General features: G+C 47.6%; 1 long non-coding RNA gene across 1 annotated transcript; it reads right to left on the minus strand.

Annotated features, from left to right (window-relative positions):
- Window positions 1-309: 309 nt before the first annotated feature.
- LOC123366007 lies at window positions 310-10,150 on the minus strand. Its single transcript, XR_006577879.1, has 4 exons — window positions 10,033-10,150; window positions 8,074-8,213; window positions 1,042-1,109; window positions 310-358 (listed from the first exon to the last, which is right to left on the minus strand). It is a non-coding gene; the product is annotated as an uncharacterized LOC123366007 (long non-coding RNA).
- Between the last annotated feature and the right edge of the window lie 365 nt (window positions 10,151-10,515).

A 10,515-nucleotide genomic window follows, 5' to 3' on the forward strand; every position in this document is an offset into this window, starting at 1 on the left:
ATACCTTCAGTTGGCACCTTTGCAGAGGAGGGGCCCAGGCCATCAGTTGCTAGGAGACAGTGTCAGGCATTTAGGTGCACTGGCCCTTTGCTCTGGAGCAATCTCACACCCTTATTCCACCACCTAGATAATTAAGAACTGGCTAGGGGACACTGAGGCACCAACACAGTACTCAGAGAAAACATTAAGAACATTCCCAGTTCGTCACACCGAGGGGACAGGAATTCTTACCCAACAAGGTCACATTCTCATAATTCTCCTGCATGATGTCTCTGTAGAGGGCTCTCTGAGCAGGGTCCAGCAGAGCCCACTCTTCCTTGGTGAAATACACAGCCACCTCCTCGAAGGTCACCGGCTCCTGAAAGAAGAGCCCCACACTCAGTACCTGCTGCCCAGTGACAACCCCATTGTTCACAGGAGAGGAGAGCCAATCACATGGAAGCAATGGAGGCAGGCAGACAGCAGAGTCCCACCCTCACCGCATCAGAGCGGCCAGGAAGCATCAAGGTGAGAGGAAAGAGAGAGAGCACCCCTCATCCGTTCTAGCAGACAGAGATGGCAGGGGTCTTCACATTCATCACTCACCTACTAGCCAGAGGCTGTTTCAGGAGATCGAGCCCCCAGCAGGGCCCAGAGACAACTCCCGGGTGGCAATCTCAACACCCTCCCCATTGCCAGCAGCCAGATGAGAGGGGCTTCCCTGGTGGGTGCCCCTTCGTATCTTATAGCATCCTCTAGTTAGTAGGTTCAGGCTCCAGCACTTGGAGTTTCCCCAGCCCAGTCCAGGGGGGCTGTTTCCTGTTCCACAAGTTAGGGAACTTCCACAACCCCCCTGGGTCTGTTGCTAGGATCCAGACCCTACAGTAAACAAATCCCAGCAGGTTTGTCACAACCTGTCCCACTCCCCTTCTCCACACTCTGTATTTCCTGCCCCCTTCTCCCTCCAGACCACCACCTCCTCCAGAAGTGCCCACCTCCTATGTATTTACTGCCCTTTTCCCACCAACAGGAACCCACCAGCAACTACCTGATAATCCCTACCTGCACTGGCTCCACGGCAGCCATTTCCCTTCCCTGTCCTCCAAAAGGATAGGATGTTACACTGCAGCCTGTCAGGGCAATTGGGGACATGTCAGAACAGTAACATCACATCACAATTCCCCCCGGCTCTTTCCCCACAGACTGATGTTCTAGACTCTGTCACGCAAATAACACAATTAGTAATAACACAATTCAATTAAAGACACAATTCAAAACACAATTAGTAATGGGGGGGGGGACTTTAACTACCCAGGCACCTGTTAGAAAAGGAATTCAACCAAACACAAAGTGTCCAATAAATTTTTGAAATGTGTTGGGGACACCTGTTTGCTTCAGAAGATGGAAGTAGTAACCAGAGGGACAGGCATTTTAGGGTTGATTCTGACTAACAGGCAGGAGTTAGTTAGGAAACTGAAGGTGGAAAGCAATATGGATGAAAGTGTTCATGAAATGATGATTTCATGATTCTAAGAGAAGGAAAGCGTTAGAGCAGGAAAATAAGGACAATGGATTAAAATTCAAAATGATCTAGACAAACTGGAGAAATGGTCTGAAGTAAATAGGATGAAATTCAATAAGGACAAATGGAAAGTCCTCCACTTAGGAAGGAACAATCAGTTGCACACATGCAAAATGGGAAATGACTGCCTAGGACAGAGTACTGCAGAAAGGGATCTGGGGGGCAAAGTGTTTATATTGTTCCAGCAGATTTTTCTTAAACAAATAGGTCCACTGTGGCTTTTCCAAATTACTGCAATTAATATAGATCCATTATTTCTTTTCCACAATTTTTCAAGTCTTCTCCGCAACACAGCTGCAATTATTTGAAGATAATCCTGCAATTCAGGTAGGGTCTTAATTAATATTATCCAAGAGGAGGAAGAAACAAACCATAATAGGGAAAGAACAAGTTAAAAAATATTTAGATAAATTAGATGTATTAAAGTCAGTGAGACCTGATGAAATTCATCTTAGGGTACTCAAGGTATTAGCTGAAGCAAACTCAGAACCATTCACAATTATCTTTGAGAACTCCTGAAAGATAGTGAGGTTACAGAAGACTGGAAAAGGGCAGACATAGTACCTATCTTTAAAAAGGGGAACAAAGAAGCCTAGGGAATAAAGACAAGTCAAGCCTCATGTAGGTATCTGGAATGAACAAATTATTAAACAATTAATTTCTAAGCACCTAGACTCAGAGGATAGTAAGATGATAAGTTATAGCCAGCATGGATTTTCAAAAACAAATCATGTCAAGTAAAGCTAATTTTCTGCTTTCAGGGGGTACTGGGCTTATGGATCTGGGGGACATTGTAGACAGGACATATCTTGATTTTAGTTAGGCTTTTGAGATAGGCCTCCATGTTATTCTCATAGCGAACTAGGGAAATGTGGTGTACATGAAAGTACTATAAAATGGGTGAAAATTTTGTTGAACAGCTGTACTCAAACAGTAATCATTAATGGTTCACTGTTGCGACAGTCAGCAGCGACCCCCGAACAGCTAGTAGCCTTATAATAGCTGGCAACCATTAGGGGAAATTGGACCCCTCACAGACACAGTAGCCTGAACTTTTGAACTGTCTTCCCTTATCGGTCTTGAGGCAATTGAAACTGGTCCTAAGCCGGTTTTTGTCGAGCAGATTGCAGAAGTGCAGGGTTTGCTAACCACCAATCAAATGCTAACACAACCGAAGCCTGTGTGTGAGTGTGTATAAAAGATTCTTGGTTTTTGTATGGAGTAGAGTCTTTGTAGCAAGGTACAAAACTCTTTCTTCTGCAGAATAAAGCAACCTTTCCTTATCCCGGTCTCGCTGTCATTGGCTCTCAGCTAGGCGAACCCGACATTTCCATAACACTGTCCAACTGGGAGGATGTATATAAGGCGGTCTACAGGGGCCAGTTCTGGATCTGACACTGTTCAATATTTTCAGTTATTACTTGGATAACAGACTGGAGATCATGCCTTCTAAATAAGCAGATAACACAAGCTGTGAGGGATTGCAAGCATGTTGGAGGACAGGATTAGAATTCATAGAATATCAGGGTTGGAAGGGACCTCAGGAGGTCATCTAATCCAACCCCCTCCTCAAAGCAGGACCAATTCCCAACTAAATCATCCCAGCCAGGGCTTTGTCAACCCTGACCTTAAAAAACCTCCAAGGAAGGAGATTCCACCACCTCCCTAGGGAACCCATTCCAGTGCTTCACCACTGTCTGAGTGAAAAAGTTTTTCCTAATATCCAACTTAAACCTCCCCCACTGCAACTTGAGACCATTACTCCTTGTTCTGTCATCTGCTACCACTGAAAACAGTCTAGATCCATCCTCTTTGGAACCCCCTTTCAGGTAGTTGAAAGCAGCTATCAAATCCCCCCTCATTCTTCTCTTCTGCAGACTAAACAATCCCAGTTCCCTCAGCCTCTCCTCATAAGTCATGTGCTCCAGCCCCCTAATCATTTTTGTTGCCCTCCGCTGGACTCTTCCCAATTTTTCCACATCTTTCTTGTAGTGTGGGGCCCAAAACTGGACACAGTACTCCAGATGAGGCCTTACCAATGTCGAATAGAGGGGAATGATCACATCCCTCGATCTGCTTGCAATGCCCCTACTTATACAGCCCAAAATGCTGCTAGCCTTCTTGGCAACAAGGGCACACTGTTGACTCATATCCAGCTTCTCGTCCACTTTAACCCCTAGGTCCTTTTCTGCAGAACTTCTGCCTAGCCACTCGGTCCCTAGTCTGTAACAGTGAATGGGATTCTTCGATCCGAAGTGAAGGACTCTGCACTTGTCCTTGTTAAACCTCATCAGGTTTCTTTTGGCCTAGTCCTCTAATTTGTCTAGGTCTCTCTGTATCCTATCCCTACCCTCCAGCGTATCTACCACTCCTCTCAGTTTAGTGTCATCTGCAAACTTGCTGAGAGTGCAGTTCACACCATCCTCCAGATCATTAATGAAGATATTGAACAAAACCGGCCCCAGGACCGACCCTTGGGGCACTCCACTTGAAACCGGCTGCCAACTAGACATGGAGCCATTGATCACTACCCGCTGAGCCCGACAATCTAGCCAGCTTTCTATCCATCTTATAGTCCAATCATCCAGCCCATACTTCTTTAACTTGCTGGCAAGAATACTGTGGGAGACCGTATCAAAAGCTTTGCTAAAGTCAAGGAATAACACATCCACTGCTTTCCCCTCATCCACAGACCCAGTTATTTCCTCATAGAAGGCAATTAGGTTAGTCAGGCATGACTTGCCCTTGGTGAATCCATGCTGACTGTTCCTGATCACTTTCCTCTCCTCTAAGTGCTTCAGAATTGATTCCTTGAGGACCTGCTCCATGATTTTTCCAGGGACTGAGGTGAGGCTGACTGGCCTGTAGTTCCCCGGATCCTCCTCCTTCCCTTTTTTAAAGATGGGCACTACAGTAGCCTTTTTCCAGTCATCCGGGACCTCCCCCGTTCGCCATGAGTTTTCAAAGATAATGGCCAACGGCTCTGCAGTCACATCCGCCAACTCCTTTAGCACCCTCGGATGCAGCGCATCCAGCCCCATGGACTTGTGCTCGTCCAGTTTTCCTAAATAGTCCCGAACCACTTCTTTCTCCACAGAGGGCTCCGGTCACCTTCTCCCCATACTGTGCTGCCCAGTGCAGCAGTCTGGGAGCTGACCTTGTTTGTGAAGACAGGGGCAAAAAAAAAAAAATCATTGAGTACATTAGCTTTTTCTACATCCTCTACATTCAATATAACATTTACAAACTGCAGAAGTGGGCTGAATGAAAAGATTAAAATCAATAAAGACAAGTGAAAAGTACTAGGCTTAGGGAAGGAAAGTCAAATGCACAACTAAAAATTGGGGAATAACTGGCTAGGGGCTAGTACTACTGAAAATGATCAGGGGTTATAGTGAATCACAAATTGAAGCTAAGTCAATTATGTGATTCAATTGTGAAAAAAACTAATTAAGCACTGGACTAAATTAGCAAGAGAGGTAGTGGAATCTCCATCATTGGTGGTTTTTAAGAACAGGTTGGACAAACATCTCAGTGCTGGGGGCTGGACTAGAGGACCTCTCAAGATCCATTCCAGCCCTACATTTCCACAATCCTATGCTGGGGAAATGTTTGGTCACTTTATTATAGCACTGACCCAGCCCTTCCCACCAGGACTAAATCATTGAGTCATTTTGAAACTGTCCCAGTAACAAACTTTGGGAACCAAATGGGAGAGAAGAGCAGAACAAAATGAGTGTGTGATAGGGCCTCCTCTTACTACAGGTGGCACCGAGATATAAACCTTGGTATCAGAGGCCCGGTATGAGGCCTAAGGCCTGAACTAAAGTAATGGTCAAGACTTTGCTAACATAAAGCAAAGTTAAGCTGTGAACCAGAGGCAGGCCCTGCTCACAGAATCTGGCAAGGAAAGGGCTGGTGCTGCAAAAAGAGACATACCTAAAAGGTACTGGATACCAGATAACAGAACATTTGCATACTTGTACATTCCACACAGATAACAAGGAACAAGCCGACCCATCCCAATGACAGGGCCAAAAGGGTAATATGATGGATAGAGTTGTTTTGTTCGAACCAACTTGTACAAGGTGAGAGGCAGCACCTTACTGCATAGAGGGGTTGTACCTTGCTACGTAGAAGGGCTGCACCTCAATATGTCAGGAGTGATGTGTAACTTGTTTGTACCTGTGTATAAGAATGCATCCCTGGGGCAGTGTCTTTGTCCAACCTAGGGGGCAGTGGAAAGTCCCGCCACTGACTAAGCTGAGTCCATTGCCAGGGGGCACATACTCGTAGTATGTCCTGTAGAGTAAAATCTAGAGGGAACTATCATTGTGCTTCGTTTGACAATAAACCTGGCCAAAGTGCCTTCGTACCTTATTAGACTCTGTGGTCATTGGGGGTTCTCTCGGGATCTGCTGTGTCAGCTATCTGCGCAGAGCTGGGACAGCACACAGAGGGAACACACGCACGCAGCCGATTGATATCAACATTGAACAGAGCAGAGCACCACGTTGGTAGCATCTGACAACACCACCCATAAGGCTTTATGGAAATATGCTTATGAATGTATTTTATATAAACATAACTAGAATGTGTTTTATGCTACATATATCAGGTAACATATCTCTGTAAAGGTCATAATCTACTGAATCTATTAATCCTATTTGTACGAATGTATCATTTTTGTATTCAAAGTTATGAATATTGGCTGCATACTTGTTTGATTCTAAGGCCTTGGCTACACTTGCAAATTTGCAGCGCTGCAGCAGGGTGTGAAAACACACCCTCTCCAGCGCTGCAAATTGCGGTGCTGCAAAGCGCCAGTGTGGTCAAAACCCCAGCGCTGGGAGCTCCCAGCGCTGTACGTTATTCCCCACAGGGAGGTGGAGTACGGACAGCGCTGGGAGAGCTCTCTCCCAGCGCTGGCACTTTGACTACACGTAGGCAAGTGTAGCCAAAGTCTAAGTAGGCTGAAGTGAAGCAGTTGGTCAGCTTCCTGGGAAAAGACTATTATCAGTAAGTGCCCCATCAAGACTTTCCCAGGAATGTGGCTTGGCTGGTAAGGAACTCAGTCATGCATGGACATGTGACTTGCCCAGGTGACTCCAAAACTTCATTTTGTAGCTGGACTTTGCATAGGAGAGAGTAGGGGGTCTCCACCCACAAAAGAAAGTCTATTTATGCCCGGGGAGACCCCTCCATTTTATCTTCAGCTGGCTAAAGAGAAAGCCTCTCCATCCCCAAAGATACCAGAAAGAAATTGGAACAAAGGACAGTGACTGCAAGGGGTGTGAGTGATTGCCAGACCCAGACTAAAAGGAGATTAGTCTGTAAAAGAAAGCATTCTGGAACTGGTGAGGCTCTTATCTGTATTCAGTTTCTTACTGTTTTAGACAGATTGGCATGTTTTATTTTATTTTACTTGGCAATTCACTTTGTTCTGTCTGTTACTACTTGAAACCACTTAAATCCTACTTTCTGTATTTAATAAAATCACTTTTTACTTATTAGTTAACCCAGAGTATGTATTAATACCTGGGAGGGGGTGGCAAACAGCTGTGCATATCTATCAGTGTTATAGAGGGCGAACAATTTATGAGTTTACTCTGTATAAGCTTTATACAAGGTAAAATGGATTTATTTGGGTTACAGATCCCATTGGGAGTTGGGCATCTGAGTGTTAAAGACAAGAACACTTCTGTAAGGTGCTTTCAGTTAAGTCTGCAACTTTGGGGCAAGTAATTCAGACCCTCCTCTGTTTGTGCAGAGTCACTTTCATGCCCACCCCCAGCACATTCCCTGAGGTCTCTATCAATCACCTGGAGTCCCTGGCTCAGATGTTGATGTGGGCAGAGCCTAACGGTTGACCTATGGGTAGGGCCCTACCAAATTGACAGACATGATAAACGTGTCACAGACCCCCCGTGATCACAGATCTGGTCTCCCCCCGTGAAATCTGGTCTTGTGTGCTTTTACCCTATACCATACAGATTTCACGGGAGAAGACCAGTGTTTCTCAAATTGGGGGTCCTGACCAAAAAGAGAGTTGCAGTGGGGGTTGCAAGGTTATTTTACAGGGGTTGTAGTATTGCCACCCTTACTTCTGTCTGAAAAGTAACAGATGTTGGCCAGGCACCCAGCTCTGAAGGCAGTGCCCTGCCAGCAGCAGCGCAGAAGTATGAGTGGCAATACCATACCATGCCATCCTTACTTCTGCGCTGCTGCTGGCAGTGGCTCTGCCTACACAGCTAGGCTCTCGGCCAGTAGCTGCTGCTATCTAGCTGCCCAGCTCTGAAGGCAGCGCCACCATCAGCAGCAATGCAGAAATAAGGGTAGCAGTACTGCAACCTCCCTACAATAACCTTGTGACCCCCCCCCACTTCTTTTTTGGTCAGGACCCCTACAATTACAACACCGTGAAATTTCAGTTTACGATTTTTAAAATCCTTGGACCATGAATTTGGTAGGCCCTACCTATGAGACTAATTGCAGCTGGAGAAAGTCCTCACCTTGGCTGAGCACAGAGGAAGCTTTACTCACAGTCACTCCCCAGCCCTGATCCCACCAGGGAACAGGAGCTGCTCAGCCTAGGCTCCGAGATCACAATGGAGGCAGCAGCATTTGACCCAGGAAGCTCCACCCTAATATCCTGAGCAGAGAAAGAGACAGAGAGAAACTGAGTATCTTTCCTCCCTTTAGCAACAACTGAAACCCCTCCCCACAGGGACAGATCTTATTCACCCCCATGTTAATTTGGAGTCACTCCTTGTTCTTCCTTAAAATGAGTCTGGATTAACACTCATCTCAGCGAGACCAGAAACATGGTTTAAGAGGGATGAGGCCAGAATCCTTTTAAACAGATCATTGCAGAAGGGGGTTAAAAACTCCTTCCATTCTCCCTCACTCCCCATATTCTGAGAGGGATTCACAGCAACAGTTTTCCCTCCAAAACCTGCTGTTGCTGCACTTTTGAAAGGCGGGAGGGAAGCAAAATCTGTGGTGGTTTCATATCAACATTTGATAACTTTCTATCCATTTATCAGGAGCCCTTGCCAGCCATTCACAAAGGTGTCGGTAGCCCTGGATGATGCTTCTTTAACAGGAGAATGGACACCATGAAGGAGCCAAAAATTTTAAGACATTTCCAGGTCCTGTGACTGGAAAATAATGGCTACCATAGACCCACCCCGAGCAGTACTACAGGAAGAACCCCTCATGGAGACCATTCAACATGGGTGGGGGGTTTTTGGAGATACTGTACTACTGGTGACTGTGGTGAGGGGTTAACACAGTAGCACGGAGATTCTCAGCTAACCTGGGGACTGCCTGAGGCAGCAAGGAGCCCATCACAGAGTGAACCCCTCATCCTGTGCCCTCTGTGGAAAAGAAAAGGATTCAGCCAACTGTCCTGTCAGCAGCTGGGAGACACCATTCTCCCAAACATGGGGAGGCCTCTGGCTTTGATGTGTATTAAATATGGGGCAAGTCACTTTCATCAGCCAACATTTTAATGGAGATAGAGGGAAATGAGTCTCAAACAAGAGGGGAAAGTTGATTATTTAGCCCCATGCAACCACCAGGATAGAGAATGGCTCAAGGCAACAAATTCCCTCTAGAAATGGAGAAGTTGCTGCAACTCAACATGGGAATACAACACTTTTTAAACAGACATTTGATAATTACACAGGGGAAAAGGGGAAAATCTGACACGGTTGCATTTGCTGTTTGGTCATTACAGAGAGAAAGGTGGAAACGTGGAGCATTTCGGATGAGTTTTCACAAGCGAGAGAGGGAAGTGGGACAATGTGAGGGTTGGGGGGGGGGGGTTTCTAGCAGTAGGGTCCCTAGCTGGTAAGAAAGAGGTGAAACCTGAGTGACTGTCACAGCATTACTAGATGGAGCGAAAAGGGGCAAAACGCCCGCCAGGATTTTCTCTCCATTGTGCAGGCCATGAGCCCACGCAGAAACTGGAGAGGATTGTCAGTTATTGTGGGATCGCTAGAGGGACAGGGCCACTCACTACAGAGGAGGCCGTGGACAACGTTAGGCCCTTGTAGGCTCCTTGCCTGGAGCCAAGCTCAGGGTCCCCCACACCTCCGGCATATACCACCTCCCCTACCCCGCCACCAGACGGGGAGACGAGCGGCCGCCAATCAGGGAGCGGGCCCGGCGCACTGATGCGCATGCTACCCCTCCGCCAATAGAAGGCCGAGAGAGAGAACTACGTCTCCCAGCGTGCCCCGGCAAGGGGCCAGGGCAGATGGACCACTTCCGCTTCCTGCGCTGGGGCCAACGTCACTTCCCGTCAGATGAGCATCAGGGACTACACCTCCCAGCCTGCCCCGGGGGCGCTTCCGTCTTCTCTGGGCCAGCCTTGGGGTCAATCTGACCCCCCCACCCCATCAAACTGTCATCCCTTTCCCCATCCACCCGTCTCGTAGAAATCCTCCCCCCACCCGTCTCTGTACCTAGGTCCGCCTGTGATCGGTGTCTATGCCGCGGCCGCGGGAACGCCTCGCTGCTCCGAACCCGTAGGCAGGTTCAGCTTCGCTGACTCAGCCTGCACCGTGCCTTGCGTCAGCGGCTTGGCTGGGACTGAGCATGCGCGCGTCAACCGACGGCGCGTGCTCAGTGGCATCTGCTGAAGCTGCTGCCCTCACTCTGTCCTGACTTGGCATTAAACGCTGTTGTTCAGGGAGTGGGGTGGGCAGAGTCTGCGCAGGGGGCGGAAACTGACTGTGCAGGGGTGTCAAGCAGCTGGCAGTACATCTTCCAGCTTACACAGCGCTCCTCTTGACGTCTGGGAAAGGTACCTGGAGCCTCACAGCTAAATACAGGGTGGAATCCTCTGCCCAGAAGACCAGACATCCCAGTCCTGCTGGGAATTGCCTGGGCTCATCCCTAGTGCCTAACCCAGAGGTGGCTGTATCTTAGCACCAGGCCACCAGAGG

The sequence above is a fragment of the Mauremys mutica genome, chromosome 3 (genome assembly GCF_020497125.1).
Source record: "Mauremys mutica isolate MM-2020 ecotype Southern chromosome 3, ASM2049712v1, whole genome shotgun sequence".
NCBI classification, from domain to species: domain Eukaryota; kingdom Metazoa; phylum Chordata; order Testudines; family Geoemydidae; genus Mauremys; species Mauremys mutica.